The 24195-nt window shown below is 37.5% G+C and overlaps 2 non-coding genes across 2 annotated transcripts; both read right to left on the bottom strand.

Moving 5' to 3' along the window:
• Nucleotides 1–799: 799 nt before the first annotated feature.
• Nucleotides 800–907, bottom strand: LOC122290578. The gene has a single exon (XR_006236441.1). It is a non-coding gene; the product is annotated as a small nucleolar RNA R71 (small nucleolar RNA).
• Nucleotides 908–8595: 7688 nt separating this feature from the next.
• On the bottom strand, nt 8596–8703 carry LOC122290573. The gene has a single exon (XR_006236436.1). It is a non-coding gene; the product is annotated as a small nucleolar RNA R71 (small nucleolar RNA).
• Between the last annotated feature and the right edge of the window lie 15492 nt (nt 8704–24195).

Raw genomic sequence — 24195 nt, 5'->3', positions numbered from 1 at the left:
ATTAATCTTTGTTCTCTATTACTTATTTAATATTTTTTCTTTAGTTTCTTTGTTCCTCTTGCTATTCTTTTAATTTGTCTCCCTGTGGAATCGACACCCCAAAGCTGTGCTACAACTACCGCGTTATTCTTTGGGCGTAATCAAATTTTGGCGCCGTTGCCGGGGAGACGGTAGAAGAATTGTGAGATAGTTTTTCTTTTCAACAGTTTGTAAAGGCGGTAACTTCGTTCCCTAGTTTAGCTTGCTGCATTTTTTTTATTTTCTTTTTCTTTTTGTAGTTTTTTTTAGTGTTAGGTTTTTCTCTACCTTGCATGCATAGGTATAGAGACGCCTTGGGTCGGTTTGCTTGTAGACCTATGTTAGAGTCAGAGTTTAATTTTTCTGATCATTTGTTTGATAATTCTTCTAATTTTGAGAAAATGAGTGAACATGAAGATCAACCCACTAGGACCCTTCAGGATTACCTCCACCCTACACGCACAGCCACACCATCATGCATCATGTTTCCAGCTAATATTCGCCAATTGGATTTTAAAACAGGGATGATACAGTTACTCCCTACTTGTCATGGCTTGGAAAATGAAAATCCATATGTGCACATTAGGGAGTTTGAGGAAGTAGTTGCGACTTTTCATAGTCAAAATGCAACTGATGACATTGTGAGACTTAAGTTCTTTCCTTTCTCTTTGAAGGATAGAGCTAAGAGTTGGCTATACTCTTTGAGACCACGATCTATTGGGTCATGGAATGAGATGACTCAGGTCTTTTTTAATAAATACTTTCCCCAACATAAGACCAATGCTTTAAAAAGACAAATCTCCACCTTTGTACAAAATGACAGTGAGAGTTTGTATCAGTCTTGGGAGAGATTTAAGGAGCTATTGAGTATGTGTCCTCACCATGGGTATGAGAATTGGCGCTTAGTGAGCTATTTTTATGAGGGACTTACACCTAGAGAGCGTCAATTTGTGGAGATGATGTGTAATGGTGAGTTCTTACAAAAAGATCCTGATGAATCCATAGAATACCTCAATGAGCTTGCTGAAAAAGCTCACAGTTGGACTAGACCTAGTGCTACTGAGAGCACAAATAGGTCACGACCTGCAGGAAACCTAAATGGTGGTGGAATTTACCATCTCAGGGAAGAAGATAACCTAAAGGCTAAGGTTGAGATGCTCACTAGGGAGCTAGAGGTGTTGAAGAATAAAGACTTAAAGCCAACACACGTGGCTAATCATGCAGAGTCTTTTGGACGATGTTTTGTGTGTGGTGGGGTAGATCACCTTGCCCAAGAGTGTCCCACATTTGCTGAGATGAGAGGGATGTATGAGGAACAATGTAATGCCTTAGGTATGTACATGAAGCCTATTGCACCTTTCTCTGATACCTACAATCCTGGGTGGCGTAATCACCCCAATTTTAGCTGGAAGTCTGAAAACCAGCCGCCTGCACAACCCCCTAGATCATATCCTGCACCATATCATGCACCTTCATCTTCTAGGAGTCCTTTAGAAGACACTTTGCATGCTTTTATTGAGGCACAGAATAAAACTAATCAAAAGTTTGAATCTTTGATTATGCAGGTTGTTGAAGAAAACAAAGAGATAAAGAGTCATATATCCAAGATAATGAGCTCCTTGAGTGTGAATGAGCGTGGCAAGTTTCCTTCTCAAGCTCAATCCGCACCCCAAGGTCAGCATATGGCACAAAAAAATTTAAAAGAAGTCAATGCCATTATGACAAGAAGTGGTAAGTCCTTACACATCCCAACAACTGATCAGCAAGAGGATGTTGAAGAGGAACAAAGCAATGATAGCACCGAGTTCCCCAAGGATGCCGAGGTAATCAAGAGTCCAGTTAAGGTACCATTTCCTCAAGCTTTAAAATCTGGTATGTGAACTTTGGATCCTAGTAATGAAATCTTGGAGAACCTCAGGTAGGTAAAGATTAACCTTCCTCTTTTGCATGTTATTAAACAAGTTCCCACTTATGCAAAAGTTCTTAAAGATTTGTGTACAGTTAAGAGGAAGCACCATGTTAAGAAGACAACATTTCTGACAGCAAGTTAGTGCTCTAATTGAGCAGTGAATTCCTCCTAAGTACAAGGATCCTGGTTGTCCAACCATTGCATGTAATATTGGGAATCATGAGTTTGGGCAAGCCTTGCTAGATCTAGGAGCTAGTGTTAATTTGATGCCTTATTCCATTTATTTGCAGCTTGGTTTGGGTGAAATTAAGCCTACTTCTGTCGTGCTTCAGTTGGCTGATCGTTCAATTAAGAAACCGAGGGGGATAGTTGAGGATGTTTTGATCTAAATTGACAAGTTTTATTATCCTGTTGATTTCTTAATTTTGGACACTCAATCAGTTGTTGAGTCTAACTCTAAAGTTCCTCTCATATTAGGTAGACCTTTCCTTGCTACGGCTAATGCACTTATAAATTGCAGGAATGGGTTGATGAAGTTATCTTTTGGAAACATGACCATGGAGGTCAACATTTTCCATATTGAGAAGCAGCCAACAGATGACGAGTGCCACCAAACGTATATGATTGATGCACTCATAGACAAGGGAGTTCACACAACTCATGATTTTGATCCCCTTGAATATTCCCTTGTGAATTCTGAGTTTAATACATTTGTTAGTGATTCATCTGATGTTATTGATATTTGTGCTGTTTTTGATGAAACTCAGGATTATGGCACACAGGTATGGCAACAGAAATTTAAGGAGTTGCCTAAGAAATGTGGAAAACAGATTCCTATAAGTATGAAAGTACCAAGAGTTAAATTGAAATATTTGCCTAAGTCTAAAGTCTATAAGGTTAAAATGAAAAGGTTTCATGATAAAAATATTCTTAGGAAGAGGTTTAAACCTAATGACCGAATATGCTTATATGATTTTGGATCTCACAAGCACAAAGGAAAACTTCGGTTTAGGTGCACTGACCCATTTCTAGTGAAAAATATTTTTGTAAATGGGGAGGTAGAAATAGAAGATCCTAAGGATGGTCGGATCTTTAAAGTAAATGGTCAACGCCTTAAAATATTAATTGATAGGCAAGTTCTGAAAGTGGAAGACATTCCACTTGTGGATCCAGTCTATCAACCTTGACCACACCACCAAGGTATGTGTTTCTTTATTTATTTTGTTTTGCTTTGTTTTGTTTTTGTTTTTTCTTATTTTCTTTCTTTTCCTTTTTGTTTGCTGTTGTTTTCTTTGTTTTTGATTGCAGGATAGTTTCATTTTGTCATCTCAGATTACCATCTTTGGTGTTTAGGGAGCTACCCATGTTACTCATCAGGTGTATTCTACCATTTTCAGTTACTCCCCATTCAATTTTGATTCTTAAACATTTAGGACAATGTTTCATTTAAGTTGGGGGGTGGTGGTGCAAATTCAGTATTTAAAATGCTTGTTGGAACTCTGTGGCATATTTTCATGTGTCAATTTTTTTTTAATTTGCATCACACGTGCATCATTTTCACATGTGTACTCATTCTCATTCATAGCCATCTTCGTGAATTCACCAAACCCACCAGATCATTTTTTGCTGAAACATTCACAGAATTCTTAATGCACTTATCCAAGCTTTGTGGTAAGATGGTGGTTTGACACATGTAGCTAGAGAACTCTTTTGCTTAAGTTTTCATGTGAGTTTGGAGAGGATTGAGAGCATACAAATGTAGTAAATTGTGATAAGCGTTCATTGATCTATTGAATTGGGCACTTCTTTTGAGAATATCATTACATGGTTTGTGGTACAATGGTGGATATACTTGGGATATGACGAAGGTCAACTTAGGATTAACGTTTGAGCCTTTCAAGCTATCCTTTCTATCATAGACCCCTAGTAGCCAACTTTGAGCCAATAAAACACTTGTAGCTTTTTCTTTTCATATGCCCATATCATCCATGCCTCTCCACATTAGAGTATAACCTATACACAGATTTTCTTATCCTTTTTACTTCCAAGTGTATACTAGGTGTGGAATTTGTATTTTCTTTCTTTAATTTTATCATTTTCAATTAAAAAAAAAGAGAAGAAGAAGACGACGACAAAAAAGAGAAGAGTACAAGTTGCAAAGTGTTCAATTGAGTGAGCACCAAAAAAAAAAAAAAAAGAAGTTGGTATAGATGGAAAGAATACAAAAGTGGCATGTGTTTGTCCATCAAATTGTTGAAAAAAAAAAGGAAGAAGAAGGAAAAGCATTATTATTTGATGATCTGAAAAGTTAGAGAGTATATTAAGTGAGAAGTGTGGTCTATTGAGATATTTAATAAAATTCCAATTGTATGTACTTGGAAGTTTTTGAATCCCTTTCATCCTTTTTTTTCATATAACCCCAAAACCAAGCCACATTACAACCTTTTGTGTTGACCATTCTGATCCTAAATAAGCTGTTGAAAAGATTGATGGAAGTCTCATTTGTTAGTGTTCCTATCATAAGATCAATGTTTGCTTGTTGCTTGTACATAATTGCCTAATTTTCCATGAGAGTGTATATACACCCATTGTCAACTCCATAGAGAGAGCCCTTACACGAAACACTATTATACCCGTGAGTTATGGAGTTGAACATTTTGCTTAAGATGTTCTTGATGTTGCATGTGTCAAGGTTAGTGGTATGATGGTTATGGCTTGGAGAACACACACACACTCTGTGGATTGCTATAGGTGGATTGATCTTGATGGGTTATTGGATTCCTTAGATTGTTTTGATATGTAAATCTGGAAAGTGTGACTTGATGGCCTTTATGTGTGATTTTCTTTGGTCTCTTTCGTTGTTTTGAAATGAAAATTGCTAGGGACTAGCAAGGAGTAAGTTGGGGGGTGTGATGAGTAGGCGAAAGTGCCCTCTATATACCCTATTATTGGACTAAAATACTAAAATGTGAATAGAAATCATAGGAATTAATGTGTATTCTTAAATTGAATTTCTATTTACGTTGGGATACTCCTAAGCAGTTTTTTTTATGTCTAATTTCAGAGTTTATAAAAGAGCAAGTCAAGCCCAGCCAAATTCAAAGGAGGACATTCATGGGGTTTGAGAGCAATTTGGAAGAAAAGGAAAAGAAAAAAATCACAAAATGAAACCACAAGAAGTCCAAGTCCGAAATTCGCTAGGAGACAGTCTGGACATACTTTAGTCTTTTGACTGTATCTTTTCACTCATATATCGAATTGATGCGATTCTTGATGCATTGGAAAGCTATATTAAAGGGCTATAACTTTCTCTCTAATAAGAATTTCCAAATTCGAACTCTTGAAGGCTGTACGTGGCTGCCAAGATAAGTCCTAAAATTTAGGCGATTTTTTTATGCGGAAATCAAGAGGACATTAGGGTTTCTTTCTTACCCTATATAAGCATATCATTAGCACGAAATGGAGGGGGGGAAGAGGCACAAGAGGCAGATCTGAAGAGAGGAGAAAATCACTTACATGGCCACCGTTCGCTTCAGTTTTCTCTGGAGATTTTTGTTGTCCATTATATTTATGGGTAACTAAATTCTCAAGTAGGGTTAGGGATGAACTTGCACATTAGATGGTATTTCTAATTTATTCTTAATTCATGTATTTGATTTTCAATTGCTAAAACTCTTTTGTTTTATCATTCTCAATTCATCGTTGATGTTTTCTTCTCCGAATAATCATAGAATTTATTGTGTTTATGGATTCAGTCATGCTTTTTCTATTGAATGGATTAGTTCTTTGATTATGTTTGGATCAATTATTTATCTATATTGATTTAGTTTTTTGCTGCAATATCGCTTCCTGAGTATATTGTCGTCATTGGATTGTATCAATAGGGGTAGTAATTCACGCTTTTTAAAAGTGGTGAATGTTTTTTCAAAGGGTTACATTTGATTTAAGTCTGGTTTATAAATCTATACCTTCCGATTGGGAATTGCGAGAATTGAGTTCCTAATTGAGTTATCCAATGAATTAAGAATAATTAAAATACCAGATTTGTGCAAGGGATTCTCGACGCTCTACTGTTTGTCAAATTTGAGTACTTTTTCTGTTAATCACTTTGCTTCACTTGAATTTACATTTAAAATTAATCTTTGTTCTCTATTACTTATTTAATATTTTTTCTTTAGTTTCTTTGTTCCTCTTGCTATTTTTTTAATTTGTCTCCCTGTGGAATTGACACTCCAAAGCTGTGCTACAACTACCGCATTCTTCTTTGGGCGTAATCAAAGGCCCATATCCAAAAAGAGAGAAAGAATTAAAAATGAAATTAAGTGCGAAAGATGGTTTAAAGATAACTAATCACTTGTAGGTTAATTAATTCCCTTAAGTCCAGTTACAAGCTTAACCGAGACTAGATAAAGGGCGTATGGCACATCTTGGGCACGAGGGAAACCAATGGTATGGCATCCGAGGGCTAAAATTCGAAGAATGAAAGAAAAGACGGGTTTCTTAGAGTCAATCTCATCGAATACATACCACCTTGACAGTCGTAAGTTAGTTGCAAAGTAGAAAGATGTGCACCTAGGTGGCGATTGGTGGTGACTATGGCGTTGGAATGACTTTCCTTGTATTAAAATGTGGTTGTGATGAGTGTGCGAAAGTGCACTCTACATACCCTATTATTGGACTAAAATACTAAAATGTGAATAGAAATCATAGGAATTAATGTGTATTCTTAAATTGAATTTCTATTTACGTTGGGATACTCCTAAGCAGTTTTTTTTATGTCTAATTTCAGAGTTTATAAAAGACCAAGTCAAGCCCAGCCAAATTCAAAGGAGGACATTCATGGGGTTTGAGAGCAATTTGGAAGAAAAGAAAAAGAAAAAAATCACAAAATGAAACCACAAGAAGTCCAAGTCCGAAATTCGCTAGGAGACAGTCTAAACATACTTTAGTCTTTTGACTGTATCTTTTTACTCATATATCGGATTGATGCGATTCTTGATGCATTGGAAATCTATCTTAAAGGTCTATAACTTTGTCGCGAATAAGGATTTCCAAATTCGAACTCCTAAAGGCTGTACGTGGCTGCCAAGATAAGTCCTAAAATTTAGGCGATTTTTTTATGCGGAAATCAAGAGGACATTAGGGTTTATTTCTTACCCTATATAAGCATATCATTAGCACGAAATGGAGGGGAGGAAGAGGCACAAGAGGTAGATCTGAAGAGAGGAGAAAATCACTTCCATGGCCACCGTTCGCTTCAGTTTTCTCTGGAGATTTTTGTTGTCCATTATATTTATGGGTAACTAGATTCTCAAGTAGGGTTAGGGATGAACTTGCACATTAGATGGTATTTATAATTTATTCTTAATTCATGTATTTGATTTTCAATTGCTAAAACTCTTTTGTTTTATCATTCTCAATTCATCGTTGATGTTTTCTTCTCCGAATAATCATAGAATTTATTGTGTTTATGGATTCAGTCATGCTTTTTCTATTGAATGGATTAGTTCTTTGATTATGTTTGGATCAATTATTTATCTATATTGATTTAGTTTTTTGCTGCAATATCGCTTCCTGAGTATATTGTCGTCATTGGATTTTATCAATAGGGGTAGTAATTCACGTTTTTTAAAAGTGGTGAATGTTTTTTTCAAAGGGTTACATTTGATTTAAGCCTGGTTTATAAATCTATACCTTCCGATTGGGAATTGCGGGAATTGAGTTCCTAATTGAGTTATTCAATGAATTAAGAATAATTAAAATACCAGATTTGTGCAAGGAATTCCCGACGCTGTACTGTTTGTTAAATTTGAGTACTTTTTCTGTTAATCATTTTGCTTCACTTGAATTTACATTTAAAATTAATCTTTGTTCTCTATTACTTATTTAATATTTTTTCTTTAGTTTCTTTGTTCCTCTTGCTATTCTTTTAATTTGTCTCCCTGTGGAATCGACACCCCAAAGCTGTGCTACAACTACCGCGTTATTCTTTGGGCGTAATCAAATTTTGGCGCCGTTGCCGGGGAGACGGTAGAAGAATTGTGAGATAGTTTTTCTTTTCAACAGTTTGTAAAGGCGGTAACTTCGTTCCCTATTTTAGCTTGCTGCATCTTTTTTTTTTTTTTTTTTCTTTTACTTTTTGTAGTTTTTTTTTTAGTGTTGGGTTTTTCTGTACCTTGCATGCACAGGTATAGAGACGCCTTGGGTCGGTTTGCTTGTAGACCTGTGTTAGAGTCAGAGTTTAATTTTTTTGATCATTTGTTTGATAATTCTTCTAATTTTGAGAAAATGAGTGAACATGAAGATCAACCCACTAGGACCCTTCAGGATTACCTCCACCCTACACGCATAGCCACACCATCATGCATGATGTTTCCAGTTAATATTCGCCAATTGGATTTTAAAACGGGGATGATACAGTTACTCCCTACTTTTCATGGCTTGGAAAATGAAAATCCATATGTGCACATTAGGGAGTTTGAGGAAGTAGTTGCGACTTTTCATAGTCAAAATGCAACTGATGACATTGTGAGACTTAAGTTCTTTCCTTTCTCTTTGAAGGATAGAGCTAAGAGTTGGCTATACTCTTTGAGACTACGATCTATTGGGTCATGGAATGAGATGACTCAGGTCTTTTTTAATAAATACTTTCCCCAACATAAGACCAATGCTTTAAAAAGACAAATCTCCACGTTTGTACAAAAGGACAGTGAGAGTTTGTATCAGTCTTGGGAGAGATTTAAGGAGCTATTGAGTATGTGTCCTCACCATGGGTATGAGAATTGGCGCTTAGTGAGCTACTTTTATGAGGCACTTACACCTAGAGAGCGTCAATTTGTGGAGATGATGTGTAATGGTGAGTTCTTACAGAAAGATCCTGATGAAGCCATAGAATACCTCAATGAGCTTGCTGAAAAAGCTCACACTTGGACTGAACCTAGTGCTACTGAGAGCACAAATAGGTCACGACCTACAGGAAACCTCAATGGTGGTTGAATTTACCATCTCAGGGAAGAAGATAACCTAATAGCTAAGGTTGAGATGCTCACTAGAGAGCTAGAGGCGTTGAAGACTAAGGACTTAAAGCCAAAACACTTGGCTAATCATGCAAGGTCTTTTGGACCATGTTTTGTGTATGGTGGGGTAGATCACCTTGCCCAAGAGTGTCCCACATTGGCTGAGATGAGAGGAATATATGAGGAACAATGTAATGCCTTAGGTATGTACAAGAAGCCTTTTACACATTTCTCTGACACCTATAATCTGGGGTGGCGTAATCACCCCAATTTTAGCTGGAAGTCTGAAAACCAGCCACCTGCACAACCCCCTAGATCATATCCTACACCATATCATGCACCTTCATCTTCTAGGAGCCCCTTAGAAGATACTTTACATGCTTTTATTGAGGCACAAGGTAAGACTAACCTAAAGTTTGAATCTTTGATTACACAGGTTGTTGAAGAAAATAAGGAGATAAAAAGCCAAGTGTCCAAATTGATGAGCTCCTTGAGTATGAATGAGCGAGGTAAGTTTCCTTCTCAAGCTCAATCCGTACCCCATGGTCAACACATGGCACAAGAGAATTTGAAGGATGTGAATGCCATTGTGACACGAAGTGGTAAGTCATTACACATCCCAACAACGAACAAATAAGAGGATGTGGAAGAGGATCAAAGCAATAGTGGTGCCGAGCTGCCCAAAGAAGCCAAGTTAATAAAGAGCCCAGTTAAGGTACCATTTCCTCAAGCTTTAAAACTGAATAAGCGAACTTTAGATCCTAACAATGAAATCTTGGAGAATCTCAAGCAGGTAAAAATTAACATTCCTCTTTTGCATATTATAAAACAAGTTCCTACTTACGCAAAAGTTCTTAAAGATTTGTGTACAGTCAAGAGGAAGCACCATGTTAAGAAGACAGCATTTCTGACAGAGCAAGTTAGTGCTCTAATTGAGCAGCGGATTCCTCCCAAGTACAAGGATCCTGGTTGCCCAACCATTGCATGCTGTATTGGAAATCATGAGTTTGGGCAAGCTTTGCTAGATTTAGGAGCTAGCGTGAATCTAATGCCTTATTCTATTTATTTGCAGTTGGGGTTGGGAGAAATCAAACCAACCACTATGGTATTACAATTGGCTGACCGTTCAGTCAAAGTACCCCGGGGTGTGGTAGAGGATGTTCTAATTCAAATTGATAAATTTTATTATCCTGTTGATTTCCTAATCCTTAACACTAGCTCTGTTGTTGATACTACTTCTAAAATTCCTGTGATTTTAGGTAGGCCTTTCCTTGCCACTGCTAATGCTCTTATTAATTGCAGGAATGGGCTCATGAAGCTTTCTTTTGGAAACATGACTCTCGAGGTGAATATCTTCCATATTGCAAGACAACCAGAAGATGATGACGAGAGCCACAAGACATACATGATTGACTCACTCATAGAAAAGGGAGTTTCTATAGCTCATGATTTTGACCCCCTTGAGTATTTTCTTGTTAATTATAAGTTTGATTCTATCAGTAATCCATCTGATGTAGTTGATATTTGTGCTATCTTTGATAGAACTCAGGATTATGGCACTCGGGCCTGGCAACCGAAGTTTGAGGAGTTGCCTAAGAGAGAGGAAAAGCAAATTCCTTCAAGTGTGGAAGCACCCAAAGTTGAACTGAAACCTCTGCCTAAGGGTTTAAAGCATGTTTTCCTTGGTCCAGGTGATACTTTTCCTATTATTATCTGATCTGAATTGTCTGAGTCTCAAGGTGAGAAATTAATTTGGATCCTAAGTGAGCATAAGTCAGCCTTAGGTTGGAGCATTGCTGATATAAAAGGTGTTAGTCCCCTGGTCTGTTCTCATAAAATTAATTTGGAGGAAGGAACTAGCCCTCGTAGAGGCCCCCAACGTAGGCTTAATCCTACTATGAAAGAAGTGGTGAAAAATGAAGTGTTGAAACTATTAGATGCAGGAATCATATATCCTATTGCTGATAGTAAATGGGTAAGTCCTACACAGGTTGTTCCTAAGAAGTCAAGTGTTACTGTGGTGAAGAATGACCTGGGAGAGCTAGTCCCTACAAAACTTGTGACTGGGTGGCGGATGTGCATTGATTATAGAAAATTGAATGCTACCACCCGGAAAGACCATTTTCCTCTCCCTTTTATTGATCAAATTCTTGAGCGTGTGGCTGGTCATCCTTTCTATTGTTTCTTGGATGGTTATTCTGGTTATTATCAAATTGAAATTGCATTAGAAGACAAGGATAAAACCACTTTCACTTGTCCTTTCGGTACTTATGCTTTTCGTAGAATGCCATTTGGATTGTGTAATGCACCTGCTACTTTTCAACGTTGCATGATGAGCATTTTTAGTGACATGGTTTAAAATTGCATGGAAGTTTTTATGGATGACTTGACTGTTTTTGGATCTACTTTTGATGCATGCTTATTGAATTTAGAGAGGGTGTTGACTCGCTGTGAGGAGATGGAATTGGTTTTGAATTGGGAAAAATGCCACTTTATGGTACCTTCAGGTATTGTGTTAGGGCATATTATTTCTTCTAAGGGGATAGAGGTAGATCAATCTAAGATTGAATTAATCTCTAAGTTGCCTACACCTAGGACAGTAAAGGACGTGAGATCCTTTCTTGGTCATGCGGGCTTTTATAGGAGGTTCATACAGAATTTTTCCACCATATCTAGACCACTATGTGACCTCCTAGCTAAAGATGCCCCATTTGAGTGGACACAAGATTGTCAAGAGGCCTTTAAAACGCTAATTGGCAAGCTTACCTCAACACCCATAATGCAGCCACCTGATTGGACTTTACCTTTTGAGATTATGTGTGATGCAAGTGATTTTGCTGTAGGTGCTGTACTTGGACAGCGAAGGGAGGGAAAGCCTTTTGTCATTTACTATGCTAGTAGAACTCTAAATAGTGCTCAGATGAATTACTCCACCACTGAAAAAGAGTTGCTAGCTGTGGTGTTTGCTTTGGATAAGTTTCGTGCTTACGTGATTGGTTCTCCTATTATTATTTTTACGGATCATGCAGCCCTTAAGTACCTTCTTACAAAGAAGGATGCTAAGGCACGATTAATACGATGGATTTTACTTTTGCAGGAATTTGACATCACCATCAAAGACAAGAAAGGAGTGGAGAACGTAGTGGCTGACCATCTCTCGAGGCTCACATTTGAGGACACCTCTGACCACCTGCCAATTAGGGATGATTTTCCCGATGAGCATTTACTATCTATTACTTCTCTACCATGGTTTGCTCATATTGTGAATTATTTGGCTGCAGGTGAGATACCGGTGGATTGGAGTGCTCAGGACAAGAGGAAGTTCATAACTGAGGTACGTAATTTCTATTGGGATGATCCTTTTCTTTTCAAATACTGCCCTGACCAAATTTTAAGGCGTTGCATCCCTGATGAAGAAATTGCTAACGTCTTGGAATTTTTTCACTCTCAAGCTTGTGGGGGCCACTTTTCAATGAAGAAAACCGCTGCAAAAATTTTGCAGTGTGGATTTTATTGGCCCACCATATTTAAGGATGCAAACATCTATTGTCGCTCATGTGAAAAGTGTCAAAAGTTAGGAGTTATATCCCGTCGTAATATGATGCCCTTAAACCCAATTTTAGTGATTGAAATTTTTGATTGATGGGGCATTGATTTTATGGGACCATTTCCTCCTTCTTTTGGATATCAATATATTATTGTGGCAGTAGATTATGTGTCAAAATGGGTAGAGGCAGCAGCTACCAGGAGCAATGATAATAGGACGGTAATCAAATTTCTCAAAGACAATGTGTTATCTCGATTTGGTACACCACGTGCTATCATTAGTGATCGGGGTACACATTTTTGCAACCGTTTTTTTGAGGCTTTGATGAAAAAATATGGGGTGGTACATAAGATCTCTACTGCCTACCACCTCCAGACAAGTGGACAGGTAGAACTTGCAAACAGGGAAATTAAGCAAATTTTAGAAAAAACGGTCAATCCAGATCGCAAAGATTGGTCTTTAAGACTAGTTGATGCGCTTTGGGCCTATCGTACAGCTTTCAAAACTTCCTTAGGTATGTCACCTTATAGGCTTGTTTTTGGGAAGCCTTGCCACTTACCTGTGGAGCTCAAGCATCGAGCTTATTGGGCCATCAAGCATTTCAATTTTGATATGGGAGAAGCAGGTAAGCTTAGAAAATTTCAGTTGATCGAGTTAGAGGAGTTGAGAAATGATGCTTATGAGAGCTCTAGAATCTATAAGGCTAAAATGAAAGTGTTTCATGATAAAAATATTTTGAGAAAAACGTTTAAGCTTAATGATCGAGTGTTTTTATATGATTCTAGACTCCATAAGCACCCAGGAAAACTTCGGTTTAGGTGGACTGGCCCCTTTTTAGTAAGGAATATTTTGTAAATGGGGCGGTAGAAATAGAAGATCCTAAGGATGGTCGGATCTTTAAAGTAAATGGTCAACGCCTTAAAATATTAATTGATAGGCAAGTTCCGGAAGCGGAAGACATTCCACTTGTGGATCCAATCTATCAACCTTGACCACACCACCAAGGTATGTGTTTCTTTATTTATTTTGTTTTGCTTTGTTTTGTTTTTGTTTTTTCTTATTTTCTTTCTTTTCCTTTTTGTTTGCTGTTGTTTTCTTTGTTTTTGATTGCAGGATAGTTTCATTTCGTCATTTCAGATTACCATCTTTGGTGTTTAGGGAGCTACCCACATCACTCATCAGGTGTATTCTACCATTTTCAGTTACTCCCCATTCAATTTTGATTCTTAAACATTGAGGACAATGTTTCATTTAAGTTGGGGGGTGGTGGTGCAAATTCAGTTTTTAAAATGCTTGTTGGAACTCTGTGGCATATTTTCATGTGTCAATTTTTTTTAATTTGCATCACATGTGCATCATTTTCACATGTGTACTCATTCTCATTCATAGCCATCTTCATGAATTCACCAAACCCACCAGATCATTTTTTGCTAAAACATTCACAGAATCCTTAATGCACTTATCCAAGTTTTGTGGTAAGATGGTGGTTTGACACATATAGCTAGAGAACTCTTTTGCTTAAGTTTTCATGTGAGTTTGGAGAGGATTGAGAGCATACAAATGCAGTAAATTGTGATAAGCATTCATTGATCTATTGAATTGGGCACTTCTTTTGAGAATATCATTACATGGTTTGCAGTACAATGGTGGATATACTTGGGATATGACGAAGGTCAACTTAGGATTAACGTTTGAGCCTTTCAAGCTATCCTTTCTATCATAGACCCCTAGTAGCCAACTTTGAGCCAATAAAACACTTGTAGCTTTTTCTTTTCATATGCACATATCATCCATGCCTCTCCACATTGGAGTATAACCTATACACAGATTTTCTTACCCTTTTTACTTCCAAGTGTATACTAGGTGTGAAATTTGTATTTTCTTTCTTTAATTTTATCATTTTCAATTAAAAAAAAAAAGAGAAGAAGAAGACGACGGAAAAAAAGAGAAGAGTACAAGTTGCAAAGTGTTCAATTGAGTGAGCTCCAACAAAAAAAAAGAAAAAAAAAAATAGAAGTTGGTATAGATGGAAAGAATACAAAAGTGGCATGTGTTTGTCCATCAAATTGTTGAAAAAAAAAAGGGAAGAAGAAGGAAAAGCATTATTATTTGATGATCTAAAAAGTTGGAGAGTATATTAAGTGAGAAGTGTGGTCTATTGAGATATTTAATAAAATTCCATTTGTATGTACTTGGAAGTTTTTGAATCCCTTTCATTCTTTTTTTTTCATATAACCCCAAAACCAAGCCACATTACAACCTTTTGTGTTGACCATTCTGATCCTAAATAAGCTGTCGAAAAGATTGATAGAAGTCTCATTTGTTAGTGTTCCTATCATAAGATCAATGTTTGCTTGTTGCTTGTACATAATTGCCTAATTTTCCATGAGAGTGTATATACACCCATTGTCAACTCCGTAGAGAGAGCTCTTACACGAAACACTATTATACCCGTTTGTTATGGAGTTGAACCTTTTGCTTAAGATGTTCTTGATGTTGCATGTGTCAAGGTTAGTGGTACGATGGTTATGGCTTGGAGAACACACACACACTCTGTGGATTGCTATAGGTGGATTGATCTTGATGGGTTATTGGATTCCTTAGATTGTTTTGATATGTGAATCTGGAAAGTGTGACTTGATGGCCTTTATGTGTGATTTTCTTTGGTCTCTTTCGTTGTTTCGACATGAAAATTGGTAGGGACTAGCAAGGAGTAAGTTGGGGGGTGTGATGAGTGTGCGAAAGTGCACTCTATATACCCTATTATTGGACTAAAATACTAAAATGTGAATAGAAATCATAAGAATTAATGTGTATTCTTAAATTGAATTTCTATTTACTTTGGGATACTCCTAAGCAGTTTTTTTATGTCTAATTTCAGAGTTTATAAAAGAGCAAGTCAAGCCCAGCCAAATTCAAAGGAGGACATTCATGGGGTTTGAGAGCAATTTGGAAGAAAATAAAAAGAAAAAAATCACAAAATGAAACCACAAGAAGTCCAAGTCCGAAATTCGCTAGGAGATAGTCTGGACATACTTTAGTCTTTTGACTGTATCTTTTTACTCATATATCGGATTGATGCGATTCTTGATGCATTGGAAAGATATCTTGAAGGTCTATAACTTTGTCTCTAATAAGGATTTCCAAATTCGAACTCGTGAAGGCTGTACGAGGCTGCCAAGATGAGTCCTAAAATTTAGGCGATTTTTTTATGCGGAAATCAAGAGGACATTAGGGTTTCTTTCTTACCCTATATAAGCATATCATTAGCACGAAATGGAGGGTAGGAAGAGGCACAAGAGGTAGATTTGAAGAGAGGAGAAAATCACTTCCATGGCCACCGTTCGCTTCAGTTTTCTCTGGAGATTTTTGTTGTCCATTATATTTATGGGTAACTAAATTCTCAAGTAGGGTTAGGGATGAACTTGCACATTAGATGGTATTTCTAATTTATTCTTAATTCATATATTTGATTTTCAATTGATAAAACTCTTTTGTTTTATCATTCTCAATTCATCGTTGATGTTTTCTTCTCCGAATACTTATAGAATTTATTGTGTTTATGGATTCAGTCATGCTTTTTCTATTGAATGGATTAGTTCTTTGATTACGTTTGGATCAATTATTTATCTATATTGATTTAGTTTTTTGCTGCAATATCGCTTCCTGAGTATATTGTCGTCATTGGATTTTATCAATAGGGGTAGTAATTCATGTTTTTTAAAAGTGGTGAATGTTTTTTTCAAAGGGTTACATTTGATTTAAGCCTGGTTTATAAATCTATACCTTCCGATTGGGAATTGCGGGAATTGAGTTCCTAATTGAGTTATCCAATGAATTAAGAATAATTAAAATACCAGATTTGTGCAAGGGATTCCCGACGCTCTACTGTTTGTTAAATTTGAGTACTTTTTCTGTTAATCACTTTGCTTCACTTGAATTTACATTTAAAATTAATCTTTGTTCTCTATTACTTATTTAATAGTTTTTCTTTAGTTTCTTTGTTCCTCTTGCTATTCTTTTAATTTGTGTCCCTGTGGAATCGACACCCCAAAGCTGTGCTACAACTACTGCGTTATTCTTTGGGCGTAATCAGGTGGATCAAGTATAATCATCTATTTTGCTCTAAGAATCATGGGAAACAAAACAATAAGAGTAATAACGCCCATATCAAAAAAGACAGAAAGAATTAAAAAAGAAATTAAGTGCGGAAAAGTGTTTAAAGATGATTAATCACTTGTAAGTTGATTAATGCGCTTAAGTCCAGTTATAAGCTTAACCCAGGCTAGATAAGGTGCGAATGGCACACCTTGGGAATGAGGGAAAACAATGGATGACATCTGTGGGCTACAAATCGAAGAATGAAAGAAAAGATGGGTTGCTTAGAGTCAATTCGTCCAAGGCAGAATTAAGTGGTGAGAAAGAATTAAGAAACAAATTAAGCTTGAAACATGGTTTCGAGATGATTAATCACTTGTAAGTTGATTAACGACCTTAACTCCGGTTATAAGCTTAACCAAGGCAAGATAAGGGGAGTTTGCCAAGTCTTGGGCTTGAGGGAAACCAATGGTATGGCATCTGTGGGTTACAATTAGAAAAGTGAAGGATAAGAAAAGTTTGTTTGAATCAATTCATCCTAGAACTGAGTTTTGATGGTTCATGTGGGATGCATTTGCTGAGATTTCCCTTGAGAAAATGGTGTAAACGGCATAGGTAGAGTCTGATTAGTTGCAATGCACATGGAGGTGCGCCTAGGTGACGATTGGCGGCGACTTGGGTGTTGGAATGACTTTCCTCGTATTAAAATATGGTGGATCAAGTCTAATCTTCTATTCCCCTCTGAGAACGATGGGAAACGAAACAATAAGAGTAATAAGGCCCATCTCAAAAAAGAGAGAGAATTAAAAATGAAATTAGGAGCGAAAGATGGTTTAAAGATGATTAATCACTTGTAAGTTGATTAATGCCCTCAAGTCCACTTACAAGCTTAACTGAGACCAGATAAGGGCCGTATGGCACATCTTGGGGACGAGGGAAACCAACGGTATGGCGTCTCTGGGCTAAAATTCGAAGAATGAAAGAAAAGAGGGGTTTCTTAGAGTCAATCCATCCAATGCTAGAATTGAGTTACGACTGTCAAGGTGGGATGCATTTGCTGAGATTTCCCTTGAGCAAAATGCTCTAAACGGCAAAGGGTAGAGTCCTATTAGTTGCAATGCACATGGAGGCGCACCAAGGTGACGATTGGCGGCGACTTGGGTGTTGGAATGACTTTCCTTGTATTAAAATATGGGGGAACAAGTCTAATCTTGTATTCCGCTCTGAGAACATTGGGAAACAAAGCAATAAGAGTAATAAGGCCCATATTAAAAAAGAGAGAGAGAATTAAAAAGGAAATTAAGTGCGAAAGATGGTTTAAAGATGATTAATCACTTGTAAGTTGATTAATGCCCTTAAGTCCAGTTATAAGCTTAACCAAGACTAGATAAGAGGCGTATGGCACATCTTGGGCACGAGGGAAACCAATGGTATGGCATATGAGGGCTAAAATTCGAAGAATGAAAGAAAAGACGGGTTTCATAGAGTCAATCCATCCAATGCTAGAACTGATTTACGACTGTCATGGTGGGATGTATTTGATGAGATTTCCCTTGAGAAAATAGTCTAAACGGCATAAGCCGAAGTCCGATTAGTTGCAATGTAGAAAGATGTGCACCTAGGTGGCGATTGGTTGTGACTATGGCGTTGGAATGACTTTCCTTGTATTAAAATATGGTGGATCAAGTCTAATCTTCGATTCTGCTCTAAGAATGATGGGAAACAAAACAATAAGAGTAATAGCACCCATATAAAAAAAAAAAAGAGAGAGAATTAAAAATGAAATTAAGTGCGGAAGATGGTTTAAAGATGATTAATGCGCTTAAGTCCAGTTACAAGCTTAGCCAAGGTTAGATAAGGGGCGAATGGCACATCTTGGGCATGAGGGAAACGAATGGATGACATCTGTGGGCTACAATTCGAAGAATGAAAGAAAAGATGGGTTGCTTAGAGTCAATTTGTTCAATGCTAGAACTAAGTTACGACTATCAAGGTGGGATGTATTTGATTAGATTTCCCTTCAGAAAATGGTGTAAATGGCATAGGCTAAAGTCCAATTAGTTGCAATGCTCAAAGAGGTGCACCTAGGTGGCGATCGGAGGTGACTTTGTCGTTGGAACGACTTTCCTTGTATTGAAATATGGGGGATCAAGTCTAATCTTCTATTCCGCCCTGAGAACGATGGGAAACAAAGCAATAAGAGTAATAAGGCCATTATCAAAAAAGAGAGATAGAATTAAAAATGAAATTAAGTGCGAAAGATGGTTTAAAGATGATTAATCACTTGTAAGTTCATTAATAAGCGTAAGTCCAGTTACAAGCTTAACCAAGGCTAGATAAGGGGCGTATAGCACATCTTGGGCATCAGGGTAACCAATGGTATGGCATCTGTGGGCTAAAATTCGGAGAGCGAAAGAAAAAATGGGTTTCTTAGACTCAATCCATCCAATGCTAGAACAGAGTTACGACTGTCAAGGTGGGATGTATTTCATGAGATTTCGCTGGAGAAAATGATCTAAACAGCATAGGCCAAAGTCCGATTAGTTGCAATGTAGAAAAAGGTGCACCTAGGTGGCGATTGGTGGTGACTATGGCGTTGGAATGACTTTCCTTCTATTAAAATGCGGGGGATCAAGTCTAATCTTCTATTATTCTCCAAGAATGATGGGAAACAAAACAATAAGAGTAATAACGCCCATATCAAAAAAGAGAGAGAATTAAAAATGAAATTAAGTGCGGAAGATGGTTTAAAGATGATGAATCACTAGTAAGATGATTAATGCGCTTAAGTCCGGTTACAAGCTTAACCCAGGCTTGATCAGGGGCGAATGGCACATCTTGGGCATGAGGGAAACCAATGGATGACATCTGTGGGCTACAATTCGAAGAATGAAAGAAAAGATGGGTTTCTTAGAGTCAATTCGTCCAATGATAGAACTGAGTTACGACTGTCAAGGTGGGATGTACTTGATGAGATTTCTCTTGAGAAAATGGTGTAAACGGCATAGGTTAGAGTCTGATTAGTTGCGATGCTCAAAGAGGTGCACCTAGGTGGCGATTGGAGGTGACTTTGTCGTTGGAACGAATTTCCTTTTATTGAAATGTTGTGAATCAATTCTAATCTTCTATTCTTCTCTAAGAATAGTGGGAAACAACAATAAAAATATTAATGTCCACGTAAAAGTGGTGAGAAAGAATTAAGAAGCAAATTAAGCTTGAAACATGGTTTAGAGATGACTAATCACTTGTAAGTTGACTCATGACCTTAACTCCGGTTACAAGCTTAACCAAGGCAAGATAAGGGGAGTTTGGCAAGTCTTGGGCTTGAGGCAAACCAATGGCATGGCATCTGTGGGTTACAATTAGAAGAATGAAGGATAAGAAAAGTTTGTTTGAGTCAATTCGTCCAACGCTAGAACTGACTTTTAACGGTTAAAGTGGGATGCATTTGCTGAGATTTCCCGTGAAAAAAATGCTCTAAACGGCAAAGGGTAGAGTCCTATTAGTTGCAATGCACATGGAGGCGCACCAAGGTGATGATTGGCGGCGACTTGGGTGTTGGAATGACTTTCCTTGTATTAAAATATGGGGGATCAAGTCTAATCTTCTATTCCGCTCTGAGAACATTGGGAAACAAAGCAATAATAGTAATAAGGCCCATATCAAAAAAGAGAGAGAGAATTAAAAAGTAAATTAAGTGTGAAAGATGGTTTAAAGATGATTAATTACTTGTAAGTTGATTAATGCCCTTAAGTCCAGTTACAAGCTTAACCGAGGCTAGATAAGGGGCGTATGGCACATCTTGGGCACGAGGAAAACCAATGGTATGGCATATGAGGGCTAAAATTCGAAGAATGAAAGAAAAGATGGGTTTCTTAGAGTCAATCCATCCAATGCTAGAACTGAGTTACGACTGTCAAGGTGGGATGTATTTGATGAGATTTCCCTTGAGAAAATGGTCTAAACGGCATAGGCCGAAGTCCGATTGGTTGCAATGTAGAAAGATGTGCACCTAGGTGGTGATTGGTGGTGACTATGGTGTTGGAATGACTTTCCTTGTATTAAAATATGGTGGATCAAGTCTAATCTTCGATTTTGCTCTAAGAATGATGGGAAAGAAAACAATAAGAGTAATAACGCCCATATAAAAAAAGAGAGAAAGAATTAAAAATGAAATTAAGTGCGGAAAAGTGTTTAAAGATGATTAATCACTTCTAAGTTGATTAATACGCTTAAGTCCAGTTACAAGCTTAACCCAGGCTAGATAAGGGGTGAATGGCACATCTTGGGGCTGAGGGAAACCGATGGATGACATCTGTGGGCTACAAATCGAAGAATGAAAGAAAAGATGGGTTTCTTAGAGTCAATTCGTGTAATGCTAGAACTGAGTTACGGCTGTCAAAGTGGGATGTATTTGATGAGATTTCCCTTGAGAAAATGGTGTAAATGGCATAGGCTAGAGTCCAATTTGTTGCAATGCTCAAAGAGGTGCACCAAGGTGGCGATTGGAGGTGACTTTGATGTTGAAACGAATTTCCTTGTATTGAAATGTTGTGAATCAATTCTAATCTTCTATTCTTCTCTAAGAATGGTGGGAAACAACAATAAAAGTATTAATGTCCATATAAAAGTGGTGAGAAAGAATTAAGAAGCAAATTAAGCTTGAAACACGGTTTAGAGATGATTAATCACTTATAAGTTGATTAATGACTTTAACTCCGGTTACAAGCTTAACCAAGGCAAGATAAGGGGAGTTGGGCACGTCATGGGCTTGAGGGAAACCAATGGTATGGCATCTGTGGGTTACAGTTGGAAGAATGAAGGATAAGAATAGTTTGTTTGAGTCAATTTGTCCAACGCTAGAACTGAGATTTGACGGTTAAGGTGGGATGCATTTGCTAAGATTTCTCTTGAGAAAATAGTCTAAACAACAAAGGGTAGAGTCCTATTAGTTGCAATGCACATGGAGGCACACCAAGGTATCGATTGGCGGCGGCTTGGGTGTTGGAATGACTTTCCTTGTATTAAAATATGGGGGATCAAGTCTAATATTCTATTCCGCTCTAGGAGCATTGGGAAACAAAGCAATAAGAGTAATAAGGCCCATATCAAAAAAGAGAGAGAGAATTAAAAATGAAATTAAGTGCGTAAGATGGTTTAAAGATGATTAATCACTTGTAAGTTGATTAATACCCTGAAGTCCAGTTACAAGCTTAACCGAGACTAAATAAGGTCCGTATGGCACATCTTGGGCACGAGGGAAACCAATGGTATGGCATCTGTGGGCTAAAATTCGAAGAATGAAAGAAAAGACGGGTTTCTTAGAGTCAATCCATCCAATGCTAGAAATGAGTTACGACTGTCAAGGTGGGATGTATTTGATGAGATTTCCCTTGAGAAAATGGCCTAAACGGCAAAGGCCGAAGTTCGATCAGTTGCAATGTAGAAAGATGTGCACCTAGGTGGCGATTGGTGGTGACTATGGCGTTGGAATGACTTTCCTCGTATTAAAATGTGGTGGATCGAGTCTAATCTTCTAATCCGCTCTAAGAATGATGGGAAACAAAATAATAAGAGTAATAACGCCCATATCAAAAAAGACAGAAAAATGTAAAAGTTAAATTAAGTGCGGAAGATGGTTTAAAGATGATTAATCACTTTTAAGTTGATTAATGTGCTTAACTCCAATTACAACCTTAACCCAGGCCAGATAAGGGGCGAATGGCACATCTTGGGCATGAGGGAAACCAATGGATGACATTTTTGTGCTCTACAATTCGAAGAATGAAAGAAAAGATGGGTTTCTTAGAGTCAATTCGTCCAATGCTATAATTGAGTTACGACTGTTAGGGTGGGATGTATTTGATGAGATTTCCCTTGAGAACATGGTGTAAATGGCATAGGCTAGAGTCCAATTAGTTGCGATGCTCAAAGAGATGCACCTAGGTGGCAGTTGGAGGTGAGTTTGTCGTTGGAACGAATTTCCTTGTATTGAAATATTCTGAATCAATTTTAATCTTCTATTCTTCTCTAAGAATGGTGGGAAACAACAATAAAAGTATTAATGTCCATATAAAAAAGGTGAGAAAGAATTAAGAAGCAAATTAAGCTTGAAACACAGTTTAGAGATGACTAATCACTTGTAAGTTGATTAGTGACTTTAACTCCGGTTACAAGCTTAACCAAGGCAAGATAAGGGGAGTTTGGCACGTCTTGGGCTTGAGGGAAACCAATGGTATGGCATCTGTGGGTTACAATTGCAAGAATGAAGGATAAGAAAAGTTTGTTTGAGTCAATTCGTCCAACTCTAGAACTGAGTTTTGACGGTTAAGGTGGGATGCATTTGCTGAGATTTCCCTTAAGAAAATGGTCTAAACGGCAAAGGGTAGTCGTATTAGTTGCAATGCACATGGAGGCGCACCAAGGTGACGATTGGCGGCGGCTTGGGTGTTGGAATGACTTTCCTTGTATTAAAATATGGGGGATCAAGTGTAATCTTCTATTCCGCTCTAGGAACATTGGGAAACAAAGCCATAAGAGTAATAAGGCCTATATCAAAAAGAGAGAAAGAATTAAAAATGAAATTAAGTGCGAAAGATGGTTTAAAGATGATTAATCTCTTGTAAGTTGATTAATGCCCTGAAGTCCAGTTACAAGCTTAACCGAGACTAGATAAGGGGCGTATGGCACATATTGGGCACGAGGGAAACCAATGGTATGGCATCTGTGGGCTAAAATTCGAAGAATGAAAGAAAAGAAGGGTTTCTTAGAGTCAGTCCAACCAATGCTAGAACTGAGTTACGACTGTCAAGGTGAGATGTATTTGATGAGATTTCCCTTGAAAAAACAGCCTAAACGGCGTAGGCCGAAGTCCGATTAGTTGCAATGCAGAAAGATGTGCACCTAGGTGGCGATTGGGTGTAACTATGGCATTGGAATGACTCTCCTTTTATTAAAATGTGGTGGATCAAGTCTAATCTTCTATTCCGTTTTAAGAATGATGGGACACAAAACAATAAGAGTAATAATGCCCATATAAAAAAAGAGAGAAAGAATTAGAAATGAAATTAAGTGCGGAAAAGTGTTTAAAGATGATTAATCACTTGTAAGTTGATTAATGCGCTTAAGTCTAGTTACAAGCTTAACCCAGGCTGGATAAGAGGCGAATGGCACATCTTGGGCATGAGGGAAACCAATGGATGACATGTGGGCTACAAATTGAAGAATGAAAGAAAAGATGGGTTTCTTAGAGTCAATTCCTCTAATGCTAGAACTGAGTTACGACTGTCAAAGTGGGATGTATTTGATGTGATTTCCCTTGAGAAAATGGTGTAAATGGCATAGGCTAGAGTCCGATTAGTTGCAATGCTCAAAGAGGTGCACCTAGGTGGCGATTGGAGGTGACTTTGACGTTGGAACGAATTTCCTTGTATTGAAATGTTGTGAATCAATTCTAATCTTCTATTCTTCTCTAAGAATGGTGGGAAACAATAATAAAAGTATTAATGTCCATATAAAAGTGGTGAGAAAGAATTAAGAAACAAATTAAGCTTGAAACATGGTTTAGAGATCACTGATCACTTGTAAGTTGATTAATGACCTTAACT

Source organism: Carya illinoinensis, chromosome 12 (assembly GCF_018687715.1).
Source record: "Carya illinoinensis cultivar Pawnee chromosome 12, C.illinoinensisPawnee_v1, whole genome shotgun sequence".
Taxonomy (NCBI): domain Eukaryota; kingdom Viridiplantae; phylum Streptophyta; class Magnoliopsida; order Fagales; family Juglandaceae; genus Carya; species Carya illinoinensis.
Note: the sequence above shows the minus strand (reverse complement) of the source record. Positions and strands in the feature narration are given on the sequence as shown.